The sequence below is a fragment of the Canis aureus genome, chromosome 15, assembly GCF_053574225.1.
Source record: "Canis aureus isolate CA01 chromosome 15, VMU_Caureus_v.1.0, whole genome shotgun sequence".
Lineage (NCBI taxonomy): Eukaryota > Metazoa > Chordata > Mammalia > Carnivora > Canidae > Canis > Canis aureus.
This window is the reverse complement of record NC_135625.1, coordinates 42,752,734-42,768,570: the sequence shown is the minus strand read 5'-3', so window position 1 is coordinate 42,768,570 and position 15,837 is coordinate 42,752,734. Positions and strand designations below refer to the sequence as shown.

The window sequence follows — 15,837 nt, the reverse complement described above, 5'->3', positions numbered from 1 at the left end:
TCTTTAGCTTACCATATCTTGGAAAAGTGCTCCATCAACACATGCAGGGCCCCCTCACTCTTTACAGGTGCACAGTTTTCAACCTAAGAGTATACCATCGGGGCTCCTGGATGGCTCAGTTGGTTAAGCGGCCACTCCTGGTTTTGGCTCAGGTTGTGATCTCAGGGTCATGAGATTGAACTCTGCATCAGGCTCATCATGCTCAGTGGGGAGTCTGCTTGAGATTCTTTCCCCTCTCCCATTGCCCCCCTCCCCCGTGTTTGCATGCACACACTCTCAAATACATAAATCTTAAAAACGACAACAAAAAAATGTACCATAAGTTAGTTAACTGGTTTCCTAAAGTTGGACACCAATGCTTCCACTTTTTTGTTATAAATAATTGAATTAGTAACCAAATGCATACATGATTTAGCATACAAAATGCAAGGCAAATATAAATATACTTTCAGGATAAATTCCTAGAAATGGAATTGGAGGAGAAAAGGAAATAGTTTTAACTTTACAAGATACTGTTGCATTTTCTACATGGAGATTAAACTCCCTCAGTTGTCTATCTCCTCACACTGGTCACTCTTTTTTGTTTTAAAGACTATTCTACTTAGGACAGTTTTGGGTTCACAGCAAAACTGAAAGGAAGATACAGAGGTTTCCCACATAGCCCTGTCCCTACATATGGACAGCTACCCCCATTTTCAACAGTCCCACCAGAAAGGGACATTTGTTCCAAGTGGCTGATGAACCTACAATGACACAGCATAGTCACCCACAGCTTACATCAGGGGTTCACCCTTGGTGCTGTCCATTTTAGATGTCTGGACAAATGTATGACATGTATCCATCATCACAGTATCATACAGTATTTTCATTGTCCTAAAAATTCCCTGTGCTCTGATTATTCATTCTTCCCTTCCCAAAGCCCTGGCTACCACTGATCTTTTACAGTCTGGATAGTTTTGCCTCTTCCAAAATGTCTTATAATTGAAATCGTATTTTCAGATTGGCTTCTTCCACTTAACATAGTCACTCATGAACACCACTATTTTAAATGCCTTACAAAAGTACTTCAATTTTATATTACTTATCCCTAACCACAAGTTACCAATGCCAAGTCCTGCACATGGGAACATCCTTTCAAATCTCTGGCAAACACACTGGGGCTTCACACCAATCACCTTCTGTTCCGTTCCTATACATTAGGAAGTTCAAGAAATTGAACAAATAAGCAGGTTACTACCTTTATCTTAAATTTTGTCTGGTGCCTTTATAGAACTCTCAGATACCTTTCACAGGTTCTTTTGTAACATGTCAACATTACTTCCTTTTCACCAATTAGGAAATAAAGGAATACAGAGACAGATCCAGTTCTTCTGACTCCTAACCCAGTAATGCTCCCATTACAGTCTCACACATTTAGTGATTAAATTAAAAGAACATGCTATTTTGTGGCACTGAGTCACAAACACTAGCTCCTAATTTGATCACCATCACTGCTAGCATTTATTGAATGCTAACAACACGACAGATCTTGAGCTAACGTAACAAACATTTTACATCACTGACCCTCACAGAGGTCTCACAACCCTGTTACGGTGGAGTTCTTGCTACCACTGCTATTTTACACAGGACAAACATCGAGGTTTAGAGGATTAAGTAAATTTCCCAGAATGACACGCCTACTCAGTAGGAGAGTAGGAATTTAGACCAGGGTATCTGTCTTATAGCCCATGCTCTTTGCCTTCCTAGCTCCCAAACCACCCTGAAATAAATTAACACTTCCCTCATGCCAGGCCTGCTCTACAGAACTTCTTGTGGTCATAGAAAAACCACAAGGCAAATCTGGATTCATGTATTAGAATTTGGTGTTCTCAGAATCCAAGGTACAAACCTGCTCTTTCATTTTTATAAACTGGCCAAACTGACTCTATATGCCAGATTTCTCACAACAGCCCAGCAGAGGTTGAGGAAATTAGATATATTTCTGAGACTTAATTTAATTCGCTGAGTCACTGTATTCTTTAAGCCTGTCTAATTCCAGCCTAATTCTAGGGCCAAATCTCTGTTCTACTCTCCCATTCCTGTCCCCTTGTCCAGAATTCCCATGGGAAATAAGCAGCAAAATCTCTCTCACTGGCCAAGGTTACCCTGAGTTCTATGGACCCAAGATGATAGACACTATGGTCACTGTGACTTCCCATGACAGAGTTTAGATCTCTTTTCTTTGAATCACAATCAACTGAGAATTCCCAAGGTTATTCTGGGTTCATGTCCCCAAAACATTAAACACATTTAGCAATAAACTAATTTCTTCACTTAGCTCAGGGGTTGACAAACCACAGCCCATGGGCCAAATCAGGCTTTGGTCTGTTTTTCTAAGACTCATGAGCTAGGATTGGCTTTTACATCTTTAAAGAGCTATAAAAAACAGAATAATTTGTGACTGAGACCACCACCAGCAAACCCTAAAATACTTACTATCCAACCCTACACAGTTTGCCAACCCATGACCTAGCCACTACTTTCTCCCCCAAGAGGCATTAAACTCCTCTATGGTCCTGCCCCACCCCTTGAGTTCATGTTGATGAGTGCCAGACTTTAGAACAGAGAACAGTAACCTAGCCAAACAAGTTATCTGGCCAATGCTAAACAATCCTCACATAAATTCTTAGAAGAGAAAAAGCAGCAAACTACAGCTATCAAACAGAGTTCCAAACATCTTGCTGGATTAGCAGAGTAGCCACTGAAGCCAGAAGACTGGTGCCTTAGGCCCCCTTAACACAAACACACCACAATGCCCAGATAACTGCTCATTTAGGAGAGGATATCACTTTGCTTCAAGTAAATAGAACCATGATTCCATAAACATGAGGTAGTATCTGCACATTCTCTTAATTTCCATAGCTTTCAGCCAAACTCATAGTTATCTGACCAAAGTTCTCCCAAGGGGCCAGAGAGAAACATAAGAAACAAGTAGTTCTGAGTCTTTTAGAAAGAAAGGTGGCTACATCCTAGGAACATGACAGAGCTCATCCCTAAGCTAACTAAACTTTTCAATCTGGACCTTTAAGCTCCCCCTCCCCCCAAAATGACCCAATTTCCAGTGCTCCTCAGTTCTCAGAGTGACAAGTTCACAGTCAACAAATATTCACTGGGCACATAGTATGTGCCACACATTATGTCAGGTGGAATATAGTGGTGAATATGCCTAGAAACAAGTGTTCAGCAAATAAATATATACAGAGTCATAATTTCACACTTTAATGATTGTTAGCAAGAAAAAGAGGATCCAAGAAGAGAAAATAACAGAGGAAACTTCATTTAAATCAGGTCATCGAAACCAATTCTGACCCAATCACTAGATAGGGACTACTATGACTCCCAACTGCAGAATCAAATATAGCCGACCCTTGAACAGCAAACAGGTTTGAACTGTGCAAGTCCACTTATATAAGGATTCTTTTCTAATACAGTGCTGTATTTTCTCTTCCTTATGATTTTTTAAATTATTTATTTATTTATTTTGAAAGAGAGGGAGCAGAGGGACAGACGAGGAAGGAGAGGCAAAGGGGGAGAATCTCAAGCAGACTCCACACTCCACGCAGAGCCCAATGCAGGGCTCAATCTCACAACCCTGAGATCATGACCTGAGCTGAAACCAACAGCTGGATGCTTAACTAACCAAATGAGCCACCCAGGTGCCCCTTGTTATGATTTTCTTAAGAACATTTTCTTGTTCTAGCTTACTTTTTTGTAATACAGCATGTGATAAGTATACAAAATATGTATTAATTGTATCAATAAGGCTTCCAGGCAACAGTAGGCTTTGAGAAGTTTTAGGAGGGTCAGAAATTACACAGAGGTTTTCAACAGTGCAGGGAGTCAAGGTGTCTAACACCCATGTTGTTCAAGGGCCAGTTGCATTCCCTTTCAGCTAGCTCTCTGTGACACAGCCTACTTCAGGAGATCATTACTACCAGAATATGTCCAGAGAGAGGCCACCTACCAACTCAAAGGAAGAAAACGTACCATTTTATTAAACATCAACACTTAGGTTACACAGGGATAATGCATTTTTTAAGCACACCAAGCACAATGTCTGTCATGTATTAGATCTCAATAAATGGTATGTGCATCATTCCATTAGGATCAGAAGAAAACCAGGGTACTGTCTTCAGTTTCTGTTCTTTAGAGATAGATTTATTTATTTATTTATTTATTTATTTATTTATTCATTCATTCATTCATTCATTTAAAAGAGAGAGTGCACACACATCATTCATTCATTTAAAAGAGAGAGTACGGGATCCCTGGGTGGCGCAGCGGTTTGGCGCCTGCCTTTGGCCCAGGGCACGATCCTGGAGACCTGGGATCGAATCCCACGTCAGGCTCCTGGTGCATGGAGCCTGCTTCTCCCTCTGCCTGTGTCTCTGCCTCTCTCTCCCTCTCTCTGTGTGACTATCATAAATAAATAAAAATTAAAAAAAAATAAAATAAAATAAAAAAATAAAAGAGAGAGTGCACACACATGCACCTGAGAGTACATGAGGATGTGTGTTTGAGTGAGGTGCAGGATGGAAGGAGGAGAGAGAATCCCAAGCAGACTCCCAACTGAGAACTGAGCCCCCAACATGGGGGCTCGATCCCAGGACCCTGAGATCATGATCTGAGCTGAAATCAGGAGCCTGCTGCTCAACTGACTGAGCCACTCAGGTACCCCTATCTTCATTTCTAAATACCAAACTAAATACCAAACTTTAAGAGAGCAAGATAGAGAGGAAGGCATTTCAAAGTAAGTCACAAAACCCAAAGACCAAAAAATACTACATACTACATGTAGCATATTACATGCCTAGCAAGCACTAGGTGCTCAATAAAAAGGTTAGTTGTAAAACACAGAATTGTGAATTAAAACTAGTGAGACAGCAAAAAAAAAAAAAAAAAAAAAAAAAAAAATCCCTTCTTTTATAAACCACCATACTGGTGAAAATGAGAAAATATCCTCAAATACTGCTAGTTGGAGTGTAAAAATGGTACAACATCTATAGAGAATAATTCAGTAAACACCATTAGAATTTTAAGTGTACATAACCTTAGTGCCAGCAGTTCTACCTCTAAAAATTTACCCTAAAGACAAATTAGAGGGGTGCCTGGGTGGCTCAGTCAATTGAGCATCCAACTCTTGACTTCAGCTTAGGACATGACCTTAGGGTCCTGGGATGGAGTCCTCTGTCAGACTCTACACTGGGTGTGGAGCCTGCTTTAGATTCTCTCTCTCCTCCTCCCTCTCCCCACTTGTGCACTCTCTCTCCCTAAAAGGGAAAAAAAAAAAAAAGATAAATTAGAACAGCAGTTTTCAACCAGGGGGTATCTCACCCCAGCAACCTCTCCTCCAACACCCCCCAACATTTGGTAATGTCTGCAGACCTTTTTAGTTGTCACAACTTGGTATAGGAGCTACTGACCAGTACAAAAAAGACTGGGATACTGCTAAACATCCTGTAATGCGTAGGTCTCCTCCAGCAAAGAATTATCCAGCCCCAAATGACATTGGTGCTGAGGCTGAGAAACCCTGTATTGATGTATATACAAGATGATGTGTGTGCACGGTTATTGACTGCAGCACTGTTGGTAATATCCAAAGAACATCAACATCCACAACTAACAGAAGATACAATGGAATACTATTCATCTGTTAAACCAAAAAAGACATTTACTTGTGCACTGATAAGAAACAATCTACCAGTTAGATGCAGAACAATGTCCACAGTAAATACCAACTGTGCGAGGAGGAGGAAAAGAAAAATATATACAGTTTATATGTATTTGCAAAGATACAGATCTCTGGAGAGATACAAGAATGACTCTAGTTCTGCCTCTAGGAGTGTGCGGGAGAGGTCACTTTCTCCTTTTGCTATCTTTAAAATTGTATTTATCATTTTGAATAGGTGATAATGCTGGGTGAATTGAATGTCAAGTGTATCAGAGTGGTGAAGTATAAAAAATTTGCTTCAATACAACGCTGATGCTTAGGAGGAAGTATGTTTTCCAAGGAAACAAGGCAGCACTCAGAGCTACTAGGTTGAAATGAACCTAAAGTGCTAAAAACCCAAAACTATACATAAAGTTGACATCAATCCTGGATAAATAAATGGTTCAAGACAAAGGCAAGATATAGTAAGCCAAAGGATAACTCAACTCACTAGAAAGAAGACAGTAATACTGTCAGTTGCAGTCTGACAAGACTGGTTCTTGGTCTTAACTAAGATCATTTTGACCTTAAGTACTTTCCCCTTGCCTACAAAGGACTAATGTGAGTTGGAACTGGGTAATAAGGAACCTGGTACCAACTTCCCCCAAAGCAACACGAAGTCTTCCAAGCTGTGAAAGCAAAAAAGGACAAAGGACACAGGATATGTTGATATTCGTGGGCAATCAGCCTAAGAAAGGACACGTGCATTAGACATTACATTACCCAACCTGAATGCTGCTCTGAGAGCTCCATTTCAGAAACGGTGCTTTTATATTCGAGTATTGTATACGTAACTGGAAGCAACTTCCTGGCCTTTTTTTAAATCTTTTTTGTCTGGCTTATTTCACTCAGCATAATCATTTTGAGAATCATTCATGTTGCTACACATGTCAAGAGTTCATTCCTTTTTAGTGCCGAGCTGTAGTCCAATGTATGGATATACCACTTTCGTTTATGCATTCATCTACTGATGGACAACTGGGTTGTTCCAGTTTGGGACTGTTACAAATAAAGCTGCTATCTTCAAGTCTTTGTATGGACATACATTTTATTTTTTTTTTATTTTTTTTGGACATACATTTTAATTCCTCTTGGATGAATACCTAGGAATGTAACGAGTGAGTCTACAGTAGGTGTATGTTTACCTGCCAAACTGCTGTCTAAGTTGGTTGTATCATCTTGCATCCTCACCAGCAGTGTATGAAAGTTCCATTTGCTCTACAACTTTACCAATACTTGACAGGATCAGTCTTTTTAATTTTAGACACACTAATGGATGTGAAGTGGTATCAAATAGTTTCAATTTGCATTTCCCTGGTGACAAAAGATATTAAGCATCTTTTGTACTTATTCAACATCCAACTACCTTCTTTGGTGAAGTGTTCAAATCTTTAGCCTATTTTCTTTTAGGTTATTTTATGACTTAGTTTTGCTACTGGCTATTTTTTAAAAATCAAGCTTTCTCCCCCCAAAGACTAGACAGTGTTATTTAAAATGAGAAAGCATTATTACTGGAGTACACACTTTAAAAAAATTTTAAACCACTTACCAAGGATTTTTAAAAAAGAAAAAGAGAGAAGATTAATTCCACAGACAAAAAAAAAGAGAGACAGAGAGGACCTCATCACAAAGGTACAAAATTCGTGGACCATCAGATTTCTTTGTTCAACTTGCTACAAACTTGAAACGCTAATTACACAAAGAAAATCACTAAGACATGAGACAAAAAAAAACAATGGTCCCAACCACAGCTCTATTTTAACCTCGGCACTATGTACTACTAAGGACCTAAAATCCTCCTTTATCTTTATGCTCAGCTGACAGTGATTCTGTGCTGTCCAACGCAGCAGCCACTAACCACATGTAACTCTTGAGCACTTGAAATGTGGGTAGTCCACACTGAAATAGGCTGTAAATGTAAATAAAATACACACTAGATTTAAATGACCCATGAAAAAATGAATGTAAAAGACGTGATTAAAAATCTGTATACAGATTACATGTTAAAGTGATATTTTGGATAATTTGGGTTTAAATAAAATACATGAGTAAAATTATTTTCATGTGTTTCTTTGTACTTTTTAAAAGTGGCTATTATGAAATGTAAAATTATATACACGGTGTGTATATCGTATTTCTATTGGATAGCACTGATCAAAAACTTATTTATTAATTTCATTTCATTTAACTTAAGTAGGCTCCACACCCAGCATGGAGCCCAAGAGGGCTCGAACACACGATCCTAAGATCAAGACCTGAGCTGAGATCAAGAATTGGATGCTTAACTGAGTGAGACACCCAGGTGCCCCTGACCAAAAATTTCTAAAGCAGACCCTGAAAATAAAATTCATGTAACTAGTAAAGGAAAAAAAAAAAGTAAATATTTTTTTCCCTCCTCATTCCTCTGCTATGAGAAGAAAACTGCTATGGAGGAGCTTAGAATTGGAACTCAGGAGTCTTCTTAGCTAAGGGTTCAAGCACAGCTCTGTAAAGTCATTCAGCTTCCCTGGATTTCAATTTCCTCACCGTTTTTTTGGTAGTTTAATTCAAAAGGTCAACAAAAATTCATTACGCTCCTACTTTTTACAAAGTATTATTATGATATTGCAGGTCTTGGGCTTACAGTTTAAAAGGAGGTACAATCCAAACAAGAGTGCCCAAAGAAAGGACACAAGGTTCTGTGACTTGTGTCAGACGTGTGGGTGTTTTAAAAGAGAGTACCTTTAAAGAAGTTAGGAAAAACTGCAAGCTTTATAACATTCCTACTAACTAAAATTCAGTGCTCTGAAAAAAGCATTCATCATTCTAACCTAAGTATTTTGTAGTTTAGTGATACATGGAATTGATATTTGGTTCAAGTCCTCCTTTGAGCATAAAGATACAGAAAGAAGTAAATGCCACACCCTAATGAGGTTCTACTTTACTTGAAGAAACAATTTTGCAGTAGAGTTCAATGAGGATCAAATAATCTCTAGCTTCTATGTCCAGAAAGCAAGAGATTTTTAATAAAAGGTAACATTCTGTGGTGTGCACACAGATAAGAGGTTTATTCTTCAGCAGAAACTAGTTACCGGGTTAGAATCCTAGCTAACCACTGCACTCCTTCTGATACCACAGATACACACACACAGAAATAACAAAAAACAAAAAAACAAAACCCAGACAAGGGGCGCCTGGGTGACTCAATCGATTAGTTGCTGAGTCTTGATTTTAGCTTGAGTCATGACATCAGCTCAGGTCCTGATCTGAGGGTCGTAAGTGTAAGGCTCTACACTTGGTGTGTACCCTGGTTAAGGTTCTCCCTCTCCCCCTTCTGCTTCCCACTCCCCCCCCACAAAAAAAACAAACAAAAACCCAAAAAACAAAACCCACACAAAACACAGAAGTTCTCCTCCACACCCATGTTTTTAAGGTAATGATTTACCCAGAAACCCTGATGTTATTACCTCAACAGTTGTTTCCACAAACTAGATGCAGGTGACAACCACTGTAAGTCACAAACTAACAAAAGTATATCTTGAAAATAACTTATAAACAACTATGTCACATCACATTAACCAAACTTAGAAGCAAATTCGATGAACTCTATATACGATGATTCCTTAGCTCACAGCATTCGTTGGAATTTTAAGGGCAAAGACTGAGGTACAAGTACTGAATTTACCTGTTTTTCCTGATAGGGAACTGAACAGCAACAAAGTGTGCTAAGGAAGAAGAAAAAAAAAAAAAAAAAAAAAAAAACCAAGAAAAGCAAACACCTAATCCATGTTACATCCAGCCTAGGATTCTTAATCTGTTAACGGCAAGTAAAGATGTTTTATGGAAGGGTACTCTTGTTCTTTCTGCCATCAAGAGCAGAACTTCAGGAGTGCATGCCAAATCATCCCAGTTTCCCTCACTCTTTCTTAAATAGTGGTGAATGTTATCTACATCTTTTAAAGTTTGCTCTTATTCTCAATTTGGTATTTTCCTTCTAAAGTCACAACTTTCCCATGCTTACTGAAAGCTGTGATTCAGATTTCTCGTTTGTCCAATATCTGGTTTAAGAAGTATTTTAAGACATATCCCCCCTAGTTTTATTATTCCAGAATTTGATGGAAAAGTTCCTTATTATTCCATCCAAACCTTTCATTGTAAAAATCTTCTGTTAGAGTGCTTCCACACATTTCCCCTTCCTGTAAGAAACAACTTAAAGGCAGGTACTATGGTAGAGAAGAAAAAAGACAGGGATGCCTGGGTGGCTCAGTGGTTGAGTGTCTGTCTTTGGCTCAGGGCATGATCCCGGAGTCCTGGGATCGAGTCCTGCATTGGGCTCCCCACAGGGAGCCTGCTTCTCCTGCCTCTCTGTGTCTCTCGTGAATAAATAAATACAATTTTTAAAAAAGAGAGAGAGGGGATCCCTGGATGGCTCAGCGGTTTAGCACCTGCCTTTGGCCCAGGGCATGATCCTGGAGTCCTGGGATCAAGTCCCACATCGGGCTCCCTGCGTGGAGACTGCTTCTACCTCTGCCTATGTCTCTGCCTCTGTCTTTCATGAATAAATAAATAAGTAAAATCTTTAATAAATAAATAAATAAATAAATAAATAAATAAAGAGAGAGAGAGAGAGAGAGAGAGAGAAGAAAGAAGACCGAATGTAGAGTTAGGAGAGGTTTCCAGCCTCAGCTGGACTCTTATTCCCTGTTGATCTGGACATGCCACTGAACCTCCATGGACCTTGAGGGTACAACAAAATGAAAAAAATTAGACAAGATGATCTGGAAGTTCTCATCCACACCTGAAAGACTTTTGTATGAACTTGCCCTCCAGCACCTTGATCATTTTAGGTGCCCTTTTCTGGCCTTTCTCCAATGCAAGAATCTGATGTTCCGCTCCAGAGCTTAGGGGAGGGGGGGACATGGATGGGACAGGCTTAACTTGAAGATCGTGTTGAGGCTGGATGATGGCCGCGAGCCGGCTCACTATTTTATTTTATCAGACATTTTTGTATGTCTGAAATTCTCCATAATACAAGGTTGTTAAAAACAAAAAAAAACACTATCAAAGTGAGAATAAAGAATACCAGACTGGCATTACTATAGGACTCGTTTCTACAGTCTCTGGCAGAAGAATAACTGCTTTCACACCGTTTCTCTTGAGTTGAGATAAAATCTACAGGAGATGAAAACTAAGCAGAGGCACTCAAAGTTCAGTCAAAATTAAGGAACATGAACCAGAAAGGAAGTGCTCTCAGGAAGGTTATCACTGAGAAGACCCACGGCACCGAGGGCATGAGCAGTAAGGCACTGATTATCTATCTAGCACAGTATGGAACTTATTTCCACCGAGGTATACCATACAATGGTTTCATACGGTATATTTTCCCTAAGTTTTAAAATGCCAAAGTTAAAAACCCCACGTGAAATGGGAGTAAATACACAAGACCCTCTGGGAGGAGGATGCCTTGCAGGGTGTGAAATCAAAACGGGAAGGTAAGGGATTTCTGGGGTTAAGAAATTCTAAAAGAATGGGTTCCTGCGGAGAACAAGCGAGGAAAACGTACGGCCCAGGGACGCCGAGGGACAGAAGAAAAGGAAGGCGCCTCCTCGCCATCCCCTGCGCGCTCGGCGCGGGCGGGCCGCGGAGCACCTGGGGCGGCCGGCGCGGTTAACCCCCGAAGCGGGGCCGGGCGGGGCCGGGCGGGGCCGGCGGGCTGCAGGAGCGCCAGGGACGCGGGCGGAGGCCGGGGAGCCCCCCCGGGGGGTCGCAGCCGCCGAGGACACAGGTCCCGGGAGGGCGGGGCGCGGGCTCGGGGCGCCGCAGCGGGAGCCGGGGACGGCGCGGACTGTTCCACTGCGGCCAAGGGGGCGGCACGTTCCGAGCGGCCGGGAAACCCCAGGAAGCGGCAATGGTGCCTCCTGACGCCGGAGCGGCGGAGGGAGGGAGGGAGGGGGGGTCCCCGGGCCGCAGGCCGCCCGCGGGGCGCCTGCCCCGCCCCACCCCCCGGCCCGCCGCCGGCGCCCCTGGGGCCAGCGACCTTGGGGACGGGGGATCGCGGTCTTACTCACCGGCCGCGAGGCTCCGGGCCGCCCAGGCCCTCCGCAGACGCCGCCGCCCGCCCTGGGCCGCCGCCGCCGGCCGAGGCGTGCGTAAAGACGTGCGCGCGCCCGCCCTTTGTCTACGCCGCTTTGACGTGACCCCTCGCGGCCCCTCCCGCCCCTCCCGCCCCTCCCGCCCCTCCCGCCGGGTAATCTCCCGCCGCACCCGCGCGCCGGGCGCGCGCCGGGCGGGGACCCCGAGGGGCGGGGCGCCGCGTCACCTGCGCGGGTCGGTCTGACCGCGGCGCCCCCTGGCGGGCGAGGAGCCGCTGGCTCGGGCCGCCGGGCCCTGGTGGCCGGGGCGCGCGGCCCCGGGACTCCGGCCTCGGGGAGTGAGCGCTTCCTGAAGACCCGGCTCCGCGTTTCTGGGCTGTGCGCGGCCCGGGAGGCCGGCCGCTTCCCTCAAGGTGCGCTCGCGTAGGGTGTAGGGAGGGTGGAGTGAGCCCCGATCGGCCAGAAGGGCGGAGTCGCTAGACGGTGCTGTCGTCTTTGGACTCTGGTGCGTGTGCGGTGAGATACAGCTCTGTATGCAAAGAACCTGGCTCCAGGCCGGCACACCTGCCTCACTCCGCCGCCACCGTCACCGTCACCATCACCGTCACCATCACCATCATCAGCACCATCATCCCTGAGTCCCATTTGTCTTACTGATGAAGCCAAGGGGTGCAAAGGGTTTGTGCGGGGGATCTCCGTGTTCCCTCGCGGCTGGGACTTTCCAACGTCTACCTCAACTCGGAGGGGACCTCTGCTAAAGTCTAGCTGGTGCCTGCTGGACTTTGTGTATTTCTTACCAGCCCTTCAGACTTCAAATGCCTAACCCAACTTTATCATCTTCCCTAAAATGAATTCTCCCTAGGAAAAAAATTAGCCCTTCTCCTTGTTCTTAAAAGACATTTTTGCCTCCAAGCCCAAGCCCACCCACCCCCCAGTTTATTCTGCACGCTAGTGTCAGATTGCCATTCCATGCTGAATAACCCGATGATAAACCTTCTAGGTAAAGTCCACATTCTTAGACCTCAAAATCTGACTATAAAGGCAGCCCGGGTGGCGCAGCGGTTTAGCGCCACCTTCAGTCCAGGGCGTGATCCTGGAGACCCGGGATCGAGTCCCACGTCGGGCTCCCTGCATGGCGCCTGCTTCTCCCTCTGCCTCTCTCTCTCCTGTGTGTCTCTCATGGGTAAATAAATAAAATCTTAAAAAAAAAAATCTGACTATAAGAATGACGCTCTGCTCCAAAACGCTGGACCACTCATCCCCACTCATCACCACACCTGTTTGGGACTTACCAGTTGTGAACTCAATCATTTATCATTTAACAAATCTTCACTGAGCGCTTCCCACGTGGCCAGTTTTTGCGAGGGTCCCTATGATATAAAGTTGAATAATGCATGGCCATGTCAAATCTTCAACCAGATTAAATTCCATTAAAAAAAAAAAAAACCTAAAACCTGGACATCGTACATTTTTGTGTCCTCTTCAGCGCTAGCGCTAGAGCTTTAAAGTGGTCACCAACATCTTAAATGCTTTTTGGATTCTTTTTTTTTTTTTTAAGATTTTTTTATTCATTCATGAGAGACACAGACAGAGGAAGAAGCAGGCTCCACGCAGGGAGCCTGATGCAGGACTCGATCCTGGAACTCTGGCATCACGCCCTGAGACTAAGGTAGACGCTCAACCACTGAACTACCCAGGCGTCCTGCTGTTTGGATTCTTATATCTGGTCTCCTTTCCTGCCCCTAGAACAGGTCAAAACTTGGAAGTAGTCTGTGCTCTGCTTTTGTGTTTACGTTTTCTTATAATTCTCACCATATATTATTATATGATAATTTTGAAATTAAAAAGTGTTAAAAAAATAAAAAGTGTTTCACACATTTTAGAGACTCAACACGAATGACATCGATTGATTCTTTGTCTAGCCAAATGGTAGACTCAGTTATTGAGTATTAAAGCACACACACACACACAAGAACATGCACATACTCCCTGGCATACTATCTAAACTTCTTAGTGCAGGAAAGCAATCAAACTTCCTTTAGAAGAGGGAACCAATAAGAACTGGGTTAATATGGTTCTCTCAGGCTCCAGAATTTTGTTTGCAAAGGTCAATGATCAGAGCACATTTCTGTCATACCCATTTCAAGGCAGAGGAATACAAATGGGAGAGATAAGATGAGCAAGAAATGTTTGAAAAGTCAGACACAAAGTAGGTTTATCTATAGTGAAAGGCCCCCTGCCTATATAGCATGGCTACGCTTACATTCAACACTACATTCTTTGTCACTATGAATTTGGACTGTCTTCAGATTATTGTTGAGGTATTTGTACATTCTAGAATGAAAATACTCTTTTAATACAAAAACTATGTGAGTCATCTTAAAAACCTGATGGAGGATAGTCCATTAAGAAAGGGGGATCTTGGGCAGCCCTGGTGGCTCAGCGATTTAGTGCTGCCTTCAGCCCAGGGCATGACCCTGGAGACCCTGGATCGAGTCCCACATCAGGCTTCCTGTGGGGAGCCTCCTTCTCCCTCTGCCTGTGTCTCTGCCTCTCTTTCTCTCTGTGTTTCTCATGAATAAATAAGGTTTCAGTGAGAGGTTTAACAACCCCCACATCATTCTGACTTTGAGCTAATTCCCCAAAATGTGCCTCTATAATCATTGTGTTTGCTGCATGTATGGCACATGGTGCTATGAACCTGGGAAGATACTCCTTTTAAAAGATCCTCCTTCTCCCAGTAGGATAATCCCATAAAGTGTGCTGCATAACATCTCTCCCTTCCACAGATACCTTTTCTTTTTTTTTTTTTCCCACAGATACCTTTTCATGTATAAAGCCTTTGACATTCATTAAGAGGTGAAGCACAACTGTTTACTAAACAACTGGCAATACCAATGCTCATTTCCAAGCACCCAGAGAAAAAGACAAATTACACAAAAAGGGTGTTCTTTTTTATCTTATTTTTATTTTTTAAAGATGTTATTTATTTGGGGATCCCTGGGTGGCGCAGCGGTTTGGCGCCTGCCTTTGGCCCAGGGCGCGATCCTGGAGACCTGGGATCGAGTCCCATGTCGGGCTCCCGGTGCATGGAGCCTGCTGCCTCTGCCTGTGTCTCTGCCTCTCTCTTTCTCTCTCTGTGACTATCATAAATAAATAAAAAAATTAAAAAAAAAAAGATGTTATTTATTTGACAGAGAGAGAGCGCGAGCATTCATAAGTAGAGGGAGGGGCACAGGAGAGGGAGAAGCAGGCTCCCCACTGACGGGGAGCCCAAGGCTTGCTTAATCCCAGGACCCTGAGATCATGACTCGACCCAAGTGGAAGGCAGAAGTTTAACCAACAGCCACCCAGGCACACCAAGGTGTGTTCTTTACAAAAACAAATTTAATTGTGGTAAAATAGCACACAAAATTTACCATTTTAATCTAAGTGTACAGTTCAGTAGTGTTAAGTATATTCACATTATTGTGCAATCTTTACAGATTTTTCATCTTGAAAACCCAAAACTTATATCCATTAAGCAAAAATTCCCCATTCCCTCTCCCCACAGGCTGAAGCAACCACCATTGTACTTCTGCTTCTGAGTTTAATTACTCATGTCTAAGTGAAATCATATAATATTTGTCTTTTTGTAACTGGCATATTTCACTTAGCTTAATGCCTTCCAGGTTCATCCATGTTGTAACATTTCTTTCCTTTTGAAAGCCGAATAATGATGTGTTATAGGTCTATGCTGATAGGAAAGGACATTAGGGTTCGAAGCCAAGGGTTAAGAAAGATTTCTCGAGACAGGTTTGGTTCAAAAAGGTGATTTTATGAAAGCATGGGGAGAGGACCTGTCGGCAGAAAGAACTGCATCAGGGTTATGAGGAGTGGCCTATTATATACTTTCAAGTTGGGAGGGGGTTAGGAATCTCTGAGGAATTTTGGAAGCAAGGTTTCCAGGACCTTGAGGAGGCTAGCTATTGTTGGGAAAAGGTCATTTATTACCATCTAATAAAACCTTTGTCATGA

The 15,837-nt window shown here is 42.9% G+C and overlaps 1 protein-coding gene across 1 annotated transcript in view; it reads right to left on the bottom strand.

The window, feature by feature from the left end:
* Positions 1–11,932, bottom strand: part of GPAT4 (glycerol-3-phosphate acyltransferase 4) — a 32,702-nt gene extending 20,770 nt beyond the window's left edge. Inside the window, exon 1 of the mRNA XM_077849318.1 lies at positions 11,797–11,932. The gene's annotated coding sequence lies outside the window, so the exon portion shown is untranslated. The remainder of the gene's footprint in view (positions 1–11,796) is intronic.
* Between the last annotated feature and the right edge of the window lie 3,905 nt (positions 11,933–15,837).